The sequence below is a fragment of the Eschrichtius robustus genome, chromosome 5 (genome assembly GCF_028021215.1).
Source record: "Eschrichtius robustus isolate mEscRob2 chromosome 5, mEscRob2.pri, whole genome shotgun sequence".
Classification (NCBI taxonomy): Eukaryota; Metazoa; Chordata; class Mammalia; order Artiodactyla; family Eschrichtiidae; genus Eschrichtius; species Eschrichtius robustus.
In genome coordinates, this window is record NC_090828.1 from 144,762,608 (window position 1) to 144,774,433 (window position 11,826).

The window sequence follows — 11,826 nt, forward strand, 5'->3', positions numbered from 1 at the left end:
TAGCGCTCTCCGGCCCCGGTGGTGAGCGCGAGCGGTCCTGCTGCAGGTGAAAATCCCTCTTATCCCTCTGGCCCCTGCAGTGCACTCTCCTATGAAGTGGGCATTATCAATGCACTTATAGAGGGGCTTCCCTGGTGGCGCAGTGGTTAAGAGTCCGCCTGCCAGTGCAGGGGACACGGGTTCGAGCCCTGGTCCGGGAAGATCCCACATGCCGCGGAGCAACTAAGCCCGTGTGCCATAACTACTGAGGCTGCGCTCTAGAGCCCGTGAGCCACAACTACTGAGCCTGGGTGCCACAGCTACTGAAGCCTGCGCGCCTAGAGCCCATGCTCCACAACAAGAGAAGCCGCCGCAATGAGAAGCCCGCGCGCAGCAACAAAGACCCAACGCAGCCAAAAATTAATTAATTAATTAATTAAAAAAGAAAGAAAATAGCTTGGTTGGAAAAGGACAGGGCCTGGCCATAATTCCACAACATAGGATGGTTTGGGTGTCTGCAGAGGAAAACAAACCCTTCGGGGGTGCAGACCTGAATGTCTGTCTCACCGTTGTTAAGAGTGGACAGTCCTTGAAGGACATACCTGTTGCTGGTACTTGAACAACGAGGGGACAGCAGACCGTGACGTTGATAATTAAGCGTATAAATCCCTACAACATTTGTAACAGGGTGCTCACATATGATCCTGCTGGCATCATCAGAGGGCCGTACTCCATAGGCCAGATCACTATTTGCCCGGAATCCCACAGGTGGGTTGAATTGGATTGACCAGGTGGATGGGGTATTTCCTTCCCACCACTCACATTCCCCTTCCGTGTTGTTTAGGAGGACAGGGCCATAGCTTGAAACGGCACCAGTGGGTAAAATTGTAGGTACAGTTTATCCCTGTGTAAGAGGCAGGATATCTGCTGTAATTATACCTCGGAGGGTTCTCGGGGCCTGTGACACAAATGCCGTTGGGGCAACTTATCACAGGTGTGTGTTTACCCCACACCTCGGGTCCAGTTGAAGGGGGGAGTCTGGTTAAAGCATTGGAATAACCTCTGGAAGGTGCAAGAGTGACCAGCAGAGGTCGAGGGGGTGGCAGTTGTCCCCGAGTTAGATCATTAATCACCACTGGAACCAGCAGGTTCAGGGGAAATGCAAGAGGAGGGCCAGTAGCCATCTGGGGGTGATGATGGAATATCCAGCATTCTTTTCAATGTTCCCCTTCGGACATGATTCTGGAAATGTTGATAAATGAGTTTTCTTGACATTGTCCCCTGGTTACAGGGACTAGTAAGGTGGACAGAGTCAATAGGAGGAGCATGGCCATGGTGGATGTTTCCCTTAAACCCTGCACAGACAAAGGAGCTGCTTCTCTGGCAGGGGTGGCTGAGCAAACCGGTAGAATGCAAGCATGAGGACGACAGCAAGAATGGTACTTAGGGGACTTCCCTGGTGGCGCGGCGGTTAAGACTCCACCTGCTAATGCAGGGGACACGGGTTCAAGCCGTGGTCCAGGAAGATCCCACATGCCATGGAGCAACTAAGCCTGCGAGCCACAACTACTGAGCCCGCGTGCCACAACTACTGAGCTTGTGCGCCACAACTACTGAGCCTGCGCTCTAGAGCCTGCAAGCCACAACTACTGAACCCATATGCCACAACTACTGAAGCCCGCGTGCCTAGAGCCCGTGCACCGCAGCAAGAGAAGCCACCACGATGAGAAGCCCGCGCACCGCAACAAAGAGTAGCCCCCACTCGCCGCAACTAGAGAAAAGCCTGTGTGCAGCAACGAAGACCCAACGCAGCCAAAAAAAAAAAGAATGGCCCATAGGAGTCCAACCCACTACAGCATGTTAATACTTATCTGTCAATAGTGCCTGTCTTTTGCATAGGTATCTCAGGTGTCTCACTGGCTCACAGGTGTATTGTTCTTCTCTTGTGACCTGCGGGATTTTTGGAGGTAAAAGCTTTAGTCTGGTCAACGTACCCAATGAGATATCCCATGCAATTTGACAACAGAGGTGGTGACTAAAATCCCCTTCTAGGGGATTTTGGCAATATTTGGGCTTCAGGGGTCTCTTTTTTCCAGGTTTTAAGAAGAACGTGGTCCCCGGGGTTTATTTGTGAAGGAACTGCTCCTTCCTCTGTATTTTTAATGGGAGCCAGCAGTGTCTTGGGGGCATAGTCCTAGCTTGCCTTCTGAACTTGTCCTAGATTGATAATATATCTCAGGGCCTGGTTTGCGTCCTCATCCAGTAGAATGTCAGTAGAAAGCAAAGGCCTCCCATAGGTCATTTCAAATGGGCTGAGTCTCAGACCATCCCTGGGGGCTACCCGGACCCTGAGGAGTGCAATAGGAAGCAAGCTGGTCCAGGGTGCATGAGTATCTGGGCAGAGCTTTGCTAAGGTTTTCTTTAACGGATGGTTCATTTTCTCCACCTTCCCTGAAGACTGGCAGTGCCAGCAAGTGTGTAGTTTGTAGTCTGTCCCTAGGGCCGTTGTGAGCCCCTGTGTGATTCTGGCTATAAAAGAGGGCCTGTTACCTCTCTGCAGGGACTTTGGAAGTGCAAACTGAGGAATTGTTTCTTTTTCAATTGACATATAGTGGATTCAGAATGTTGTGTTAGTTTCTGCTGTACAGCAAACTGATTCAGTTATACATATGCATATTCTTCTGGTATTCTTTTCCATTTTGGTTTATCTGTGCTCTGCAGTAGGACCTTGTTGTTTATCCATCCTGTGTATAATAGTTTGCATCTGCTAGTCCCGAACTCCCAGTCCACTCCTCCCCCAGCCCCACCTTGGCAACCACAAGTCTGTTCTCTACGTCTGTGAGTGTTATGTAGATAAGTTCATTTGTGTCATATTTTAAATTCCACATATGAGTGATATTATATGATATTTGTCTCTTTCTGACTTACTTCACTTATTTTGATAATCTCTAGGTCCATCCATGTTGCTGCAAATGGAATTATTTCCTTCTCTTTTATTGCTACATAATATTCCATTGTACGTATGTACCACATCTTCTTTATCCATCCGTCTGTCGATGGACATTTAGGTTGCTTCCGTATCTTGGCTATTGTGAATAGTGCTGCTATGAACATAGGGTGTATGTATCTTTTTGAATTATAGTTTTGTGTGCATATATGCCCAGGAATTGGATAGCTGGATCATATGGCAACTCTATTTTGAGTTTTCTGAGGAACCTCCATACTGTTCTCCAGAGTGGCTGCAACAACTTACATTCCCACCAACAGTATAGGAGGGTTCCCTTTTCTCCACGCCCTCTCCAGCATTTGTTATTTGTAGACTTTTTCATGATGGCCTTTCTGACCAGTGTGAGGTGGTACCTCACTGTAGTTTTGATTTGCAGTTCTCTAATAATTAGCGATGTTGAGCTGAGAGATACCAGGGTTTGCTCAGTTGTAGGAGACGGAGTTGTCTGGGCTGAGTGGTTAAGTAAGAGGCTGATCTGATGCTTTTCCTGAATTTGGCTGCCTTAGTAGAATTTGTCAGGATAAAAGTGAAGATATTACATGAGAGCTTTTGCTTTGAAGAAAAGGGACAAGACTCCTCCTGGTCAGTGACGACTTTCTCAGGTGACTGAGATTTTCCAAAATCTCGGAAATAGAATGGAGGCACGGATCAAGAAAATATAAGAAATGTTTAACAAGGACCTAGAAGAACTAAAGAACAAACAAACAGAGATGAACAACACAATAACTGAAATGAAAAATACACTAGAAGGAATCAACAGCACAATACCTGTGGCAGAAGAACAAATAAGTGAGCTGGAAGATAGAATGGTGGAAATAACTGCCGAGGAGCAGAATAGAGAAAAAAGAATGAAAAGAATTGAAGACAGTCGCCAACACCTCTGGGACAACATTAAATGCACCAACATTCGAATTATAGGGGTCCCAGAAGAAGAAGAGAAAGAGAAAGGGTCTGAAAGAATATTTGAAGAGATTATAGTTGAAAACTTCCCTAACATGGGAAAGGAAATAGCCACCCAAGTCCAGGAAGTGCAGAGAGTCCCATACAGGATAGACCCTCGGAGAAACACACCAAGACACATATTTATCAAACTAACAAAAATTCACATTCAAAGAAAAAAATATTAAAAGCAGCTGGGGAAAAGCAATAAGTAACATATACAAGGGAATCCTTGTAAGGTTATCAGCTGATTTTTCAGCAGAAACCCTGCAAGCCAGAAGGGAGTGGCAGGGTATATTTAAAGTGATGAAAAGGAAAAACCTACAACCAAGATTACTCTACCCAGCAAGGATCTCATTCAGATGTGATGGAGAAATCAAAAGCTTTACAGACAAGCAAAAGCTAAGAGAATTCAACACCACCAAACCAGCTTTACAAACAAATGCTAAAGGAACGTCTCTAGGTGGGAAACAAGAGAAGAAAAATACCCACAAAAACAAACCCAAAACAATTAAGAAAATGGTAATAGGAATATACATATTGACAGTTACCTTTAATGTAAATGGATTACATTATAAATATTTATGCACCCAACATAGGAGCACCTCAATACATAAGACAAATGCTAACAGCCATAAAAGGGGGAATCAACAGTAACACAATAATAGTGGGGGACTTTAACACCCCACTTAACCAATGGACAGGTAATCCAGGCAGAAATAAATAAGGAAACACAAGCTTTAAATGACACAATAGACCAGATAGATTAATTGATATTTATAAGACACTCCACCCAAAAGCAGCAGAATACACTTTCTTCTCAAGTGCACACGGAACATTCTCCAAGATAGATCACATCTTGGGTCACAAGTCAAGCCTCAGAAAATTTAAGAAAATTGAAATCGTATCAAGCATCTTTTCTGACCACAATGCTATGAGATTAGAAATTAATTACAGGAAAACCCCACAAACACATGGAGGCTAAACAGTGTGCAATAACCAAGAGATCACTGAAGAAGTCAAAGAGGAGATTTAAAAATACATAGAAACAAATGACAATGAAAACACAACAGCCCAAAACCTATGGGATGCCGCAAAAGCAGTGCTAAGCAGGGAAGTATATAGCAATACAATCCTACCGCAAGAAACAAGAAAAATCTCAAATAAACAATCTAACCTTACACCTAGAACAACTATAGAAAGAAGAAAAAAGAAAACCCAAATTCAGTAGAAGAAAAGAAATCGTAAAGATCAGAGCAGAAATAAATGAAATAGAAATGAAGAAAACAATAGCAAAGATGAGTAAAACTAAAACTTAGTTCTTTGAGAAGATAAACAACATTGATAAATCTTTAGCCAGACTCATCAAGAGAAAAAGGGAGAGGACTCAAATCAATAAAATTAGAAATGAAAAAGGAGAAATCACAACTGACACCGCAGAAATACAAAGGATCATAAGAGACTACTACAAGCAACTATATGCCAATAAAATGGACAGCCTGGAAGAAATGGACAAATTCTTGGAAAGGTACAACCTTCCAAGACTGAACCAGGAAGAAATGGAAAATATAAACATACCAATCACATGTAATTAAATTGAAGCTGATTAAAAATCTTCCAACAAACAGAAGTCCAGGACCAGATGGCTTCACAGATGAATTCTATCAAACGTTTAGAGAAGAGCTAATACCCATCCTTCTCAAACTCTTCCAAAAAATTGCAGAGGAAGGAACACTCCCAAACTCATTCTATGAGGCCACGATCACCCTGATACCAAAACCAGACAAAGATACTACAAAGAAAGAAAATTATAGACCAATATCACTGCTGAGCATAGATGCAAAAATCCTCAACAAAATACTAGCAAACACAATCCAACAACACATTAAAAGGATCATACATCATGATCAAGTGGGATTTATCCCAGGGATGCAAGGATTCTTCAGTATACGTAAATCAATCAATGGGATACACCATATTAACAAACTGAAGAAGAAAAACCATATGATCATCTCCAAAGGTGCAGAAAAAGCTTTTGACAAAATTCAACACTATTTATGATAAAAACTCTCCAGAAAGTGGGCATAGAGGGAACCTACCTCAACATAATAAAGGCCATATCTGACAAACCCATAGCAAACATCATTCTCAATGGTGAAAAACTGAAAGCATTTCCTCTAAGATCAGGAACAAGACAAGGATGTCCACTCTCACCACTATTATTCAGCATAGTTTTGGAAGTCCTAGCCATGGCAATCAGAGAAGAAAAAGAAATAAAAGGAATACAAATTGGAAAAAAAGAAGTAAAACTGTTGCTGTTTGCAGATGACATGATACTATACATAGAAAATCCTAAAGATGCCACCAGACAACTACTAGAGCTAATCAGTGAATTTGGTAAAGCTTCAGGATACAAAATTAATACACAGAAATCTCTTGCATTCCTATACACTAACAACAAAGATCAGAAAGAGAAATTAAGGAAACAATCCCATTTACCACTGCAACAAAAAGAATAAAATACCTAGGAATAAACCTACCTAAGGAGGCAAAAGACCTGTACGCAGTAAACTATAAGACACTGATGAAAGAAATCAAAGATGACACAAACAGATGGAGAGATATGTCATGTTTTTGGATTGGAAGAATGACTATACTACTGAAAGCCTACAGATTCAGTGCAATCCCTATCAAATTACCAATGGCATTCTTCACAGAATTAGAACCAAAAATTTTACGCTTTGTATGGAAACACGAAAGACCCTGAATAGCCAGAGCAATCTTGAGAAAGAAAAATGGAGCTGGAGGAATCAAGCTCCCCAAATTCAAACTATACTACAAAGCTACAGTAATCAAGACAGTATGGTACTGGCATAAAATCAGAAATATAGATCAATGGAACAGGATAGAAAGCCCAAAGATAAACCCACGTACCTATGGTCACCTAATCTATGACAAAGGAGGCAAGGATATACAATGGAGAGAAGACATCCTCTTCAATAAGTGGTGCTGGTAAACCTGGACGGCTACATGTAAAAGAATGAAATTAGAACACTCCCTAACACCATACACAAAAATAAACTCAAAATGGATTAAAGACCTAAATGTAAGACTGGACACTATAAAACTCTTAGCGGAAAACATAGGCAGAACACTCTTTGACATAAATTACAGCAAGATGTTTTCTGATCCACCTCCTAGAGTAATGAAAATAAAAACAAAAATAAGCAAATGTGACCTAATGAAACTTAAAAGCTTCTGCACAGCAAAGGAAACTGTAAACAAGACGAAAAGACAACCCTCAGAATGGGAGAAAATATTTGCAAATGAAGCAACACACAAAAGATTAATCTCCAAAATATACAAACAGCTCAATATCGAAAAACAAACAACCCAATCAAAAAATGGGTGGAAGACTTAATAGACATTTCTCCAAAGAGGACATACAAATGCCAAGAGGCACATGAAAAGATGCTCAACATCACTACTTTTTAGAGAAATGCAAATCAAAACTACAATGAGGTATCACCTCACACCGGTCAGAATGGCCATCATCTAAAAATCTACAAAGAATAAATGGTGGAGAGGGTGTGGAGAAAAGGTAACCCTCTTACACTGTTGGTGGGAATGTAAATTGACAGGGCCATTGTGGAGAACAGTATGGAGGTTCCTTAAATAAAAATAGAGCTACCATATGACCCAGCAATCCCACTACTGGGCATATACCCTGAGAAAACCATAATTCAAAAAAAGTCATGTACCACAATGTTCACTGCAGCTCTATTTACAATAGCCAGGACATGGAAGCAACCTAAGTGTCCATCGACAGATGAATGGATAAAAAAGATGTGGTACATATATACAATGGAATATTACTCAGCCATAAAAAGGAACAAAATTGGGTCATTTGTAGAGACGTGGATGGGCTTACTTAGAGTCTGTCATACAGAGTGAAGTAAGTCGGAAAGAGAAAAACAAATATCGTATATTAATGCATGTATGTGGAATCTGGAAAAATCGTACAGATGAACCTATTTCCAGGGCAGGAATAGAGGTGCAGATGTAGAGAACAGATGTGTGGGCACAGGGTGGGGGCAGGGGGAAGGCGAGGGTGGGACGAATTGGGAGATTAGGTTTGACATAAATACACTACCATATGTAAAATAGAGACCTAGTGGGAACCTGCTGTATAGCACAGGGAGCTCAGCTCGGTGCTCTGTGACGACCCAGATGGGTGGGATGGGGGGGATGGGAGGGAGGTCCAAGAGGGAGGGGAGATGTGTATACACATAGCTGATTTACTTTGTTGTACAGCAGCAACTAACACAGTATTGTAAAGCAATTATACTCCGATACTCCCCCCCACAAAAAAAAAAAAAAAAAGATCAAACAGACTGAATGGAATGCTTACTTTGACTGGTATTTAGAAGCTTCTAAAAGAGGAAATGACGGAGTAATTTCTTTGCAGGAAACCAAGAAGAAATTGCTTGAAACTATATCGCAACTAAAAAGAGGCCACTAGCTCTGACTCAGTCTTTCCCTCTGCCCTCCCACGTGTCCTCTTCTATCTGAACTGCCCGGCCCAGACACCATCATCTCCTTTCCTCTTCCAGCTCTTCTCTTCTTCTGTCTCCTGCTGCTCCCTCTTCCCCAGCAAAGAGGATAAAAAATCAGAAGTGATTATAGCTCCCTTTAAGGAGAAACCTATTACAGGGAGAAATGAACCGTCCTCAGTGCTTGTGTACACACCCTGGACCCAAACAGAACTTAGAGCCTCAGCTAAGGAATTTCCCGATCCAAGTCAGGATCCGTTGGGATTTGCTAAGGAATTTCAGTGGACCATTCGGACCTATGAGCCCAGGTTTTCAGATCTATATCAATAAATGCAGCTGTTAGTTTCTGAACACAAAGCAAGGGAAGGGATAAGGAAAGCAGGATGGAAACGCTCCTTTATGGACTTTGAACCACAGGCTCTCATTGAATGTAAGGAATTAGCTCAGAAATTACTTGAACTGATCCTAGAGCTTTTCCCCAAAAACCGTAGACTGGACAGAGATTCAACAGTGAAGCAAAGATTGGATGAATCAATTCTGGACTATTAGGAAAGGTTTGTAAAACACTTTTAAGCACTATTCTGGCTTGACACCTGAACCATTCTCTAACCACCAAAATGATGCTTTGCTTAACTCCACCTTTTTAGAAGGCTTAGATGAGGATTTATCTACTCTAGTCAAAAGACACAATCTAGGTTGGTCCACGTTACATACCAACACCCTTGTTACACTGGCTGACCACCTTTTCAAGACCATAAAAAAAAAAAAGAAAAGGGGGTATCTACGAAAATTATGAACCTTCAATTGCGCCAATTAAGTACTCAATGCCAGTCAAAGGTTAACCGACCCCTGTTTAATCCCCAACTGGTAGAGAAACCCAAAGTTTGCTTTTACTTTAGAAAACCAGGGCATCACAAAGTGAACTGCAAGTTAAGGAGAAACCTAGAAGGAAAACTGGATTTTAGACCGGAATTTTGAGTTAAACAAGAATAGGGCTGCTCCGAGGGAATGTGGGGAGTCTTTTACTTTCTCCCCTCTAACACCCTGGGAGAAGTATAAATGATTATACAAGGAGAAACCATAAAGCTCTAATACATACAGGGGCCACCTTTTCAGTTTTGAACCCCACCAAAATTAAACACTCTCTCCCTCGGCGTAATACCTCGATACAGACAGTAGGGGTTTCTAATGCACACTAAGGCTCTTAAATCATTACCTTTAGAATTCTACTTAGGGGAACTTAAAGGAAGACACTCCATTTTTTCTAGTAGAAAGTGCGCCTGTTCACCTGATAGGTAGAGACCTATTAGAAGCTTATGAAGCCCGTATTTCCTTTACTCCTAAAGGAGAAATATTTCTAGATCTAAAGGATCAATCAGACTTCCTTCATCATATAATGTTCATGACTCATGATGAGCCTGACACTGAAGAAGACAAATTGCTAGGCTTAACACCTAAAGAATTATGGGCACTTGATTCTACTGACATTGGAAGAATACATTCTGCATCCCCCATCAAAATTACTATAGGTAAGGATAAGCCCCTGCCCAGTATTCGTCAATATCCATTAAGGCAGGAGGCCATAGAAGGAATAAAACCTTTAATATCAGCTTACATTGAGGAAGGGCTTATTGTGCCTTGCACCAGCCCTTGTAAAATTCCCATTCTGCCAGTTAAAAAACCCGATGGCAAGGGTTGGAGTTTGGTACAGGACTTCAGATTTATCAATGCTGTTATTATTCCGTCATTCTTTAGTGTCAAACCCCCGTTCCTTACCGTCCTATATCCCTAAAAGCAGTGACCTGTTTTCTGTGACAGTCTCTGTAGTGCGTTTTTTAGCATCCCTGTACATCCAGATGACCAGTATTTTTGGCCTTTACTTGGAATGAACGGTAATATACGTGCCACAGGCTATACCAAATATGCCACAGGCTATACCGAAAGCCCCGCTTCCTTCTCCCAGATATTAAAAGCCGATCTAGATGATCTGGATTTTCCTCAAGTCAATTTTGATACAACATGTAGACGATTTGCTGCTGTGTTCAAATTCCTTGATAAAGAGCCAGCAGGACACCCTGTATTTACCTCAGAAGCTAGGCTTAAAGGGACATGAAGTGTCCAAAGAGAAATTGCAATTCTGTAAGACTAGTGTGAAATATTTAGGACATAGGATAGCTAAAGAAGGACTTTTAATTGATCTGGATAGAGTGAAAGTCATTCTAATCTTCCCTGTCCCAAAGACAAAAAGGCAATTAAGGGGATTTTTGGGCCTTGCAGGCTACTGTAGGAATTGGATTCCTAATTTTTATTTAATAGCTCAGCCACTATATGGGACTTCTTTGGTGGTGCAGTGGTTGAGAATCCGCCTGCCAATGCAGGGACGTGGGTTCGAGCCCTGGTCCGGGAAGATCCCACATGCCGCGGAGCAGCTAAGCCCTTGCACCACAACTACTGAGCCCGCGCGCCACGAGTCCGTGCTCTGCAACAAGGGAAGCCACCGCAATGAGAAGCCCGTGAGCAGCAACAAAGACCCAACACAGCCAAAAATAAAATCAATCAATAAAAATTTTTTAAAAAGGGAGATAAGTTACAGAATTATTGGATTCAATTCTGCTACCAAGTGCACTAACTATCATTAAAGTATCAGGTCATTCAAAGCCTGACTCCACAGAAGCAAAAGGCAACTCCTTAGCACGCCACCAAGACAGCAGCTCTACAGAAGGATAACAGTCAACTAACAGCTGTTTTCTCTTTTCAGCCTCCCAGTAACCTTACTGACACCCCATTAAATTTTCAGGGGACGGCACCAAAAGGAGAAAAGGATACTTCGAAACAAAAAGGAGGAAGGTTTGACTCCAGTAAAGGGCTCCGGCTAGGCCCAAATGGGAAGCCTATCCTTCCTTTTGGAGCTCAACACCCCATTTTACAATATATTCATGAGTTGACTCACTGGAACCCGGATAAGATGGTATTGTGGGGTAAATAATATTTTTGGAAGCCTTCCTTCACTATAGCTCGGAAAGTTTATTCTAGATGCGCCACATGTCCAAAATACGACCCAGGAAAGCCATTATACAGTTCTCAGGGAAGCTTTCCATTACCTGCTGGCCCTTTTGAAATTTGGCAGATGGATTTTACCCAAATGCCCCCCTCTCAAGGTTACCAGTACGTACTTGTTATGATTTGCATGTTTTCACGTTGGCTTGAGGCATTCCCATGCAGAAGGGCCACTGCGCAGTCAGTAGGCAAATTAATATTAGAAAGGGCGATTCCCACTTGGGGAGTCCCTTCAGAAATACATAGTGATAGGGGAACCCACTTTACTGGACAAGTTGTCAAGGAAATTTG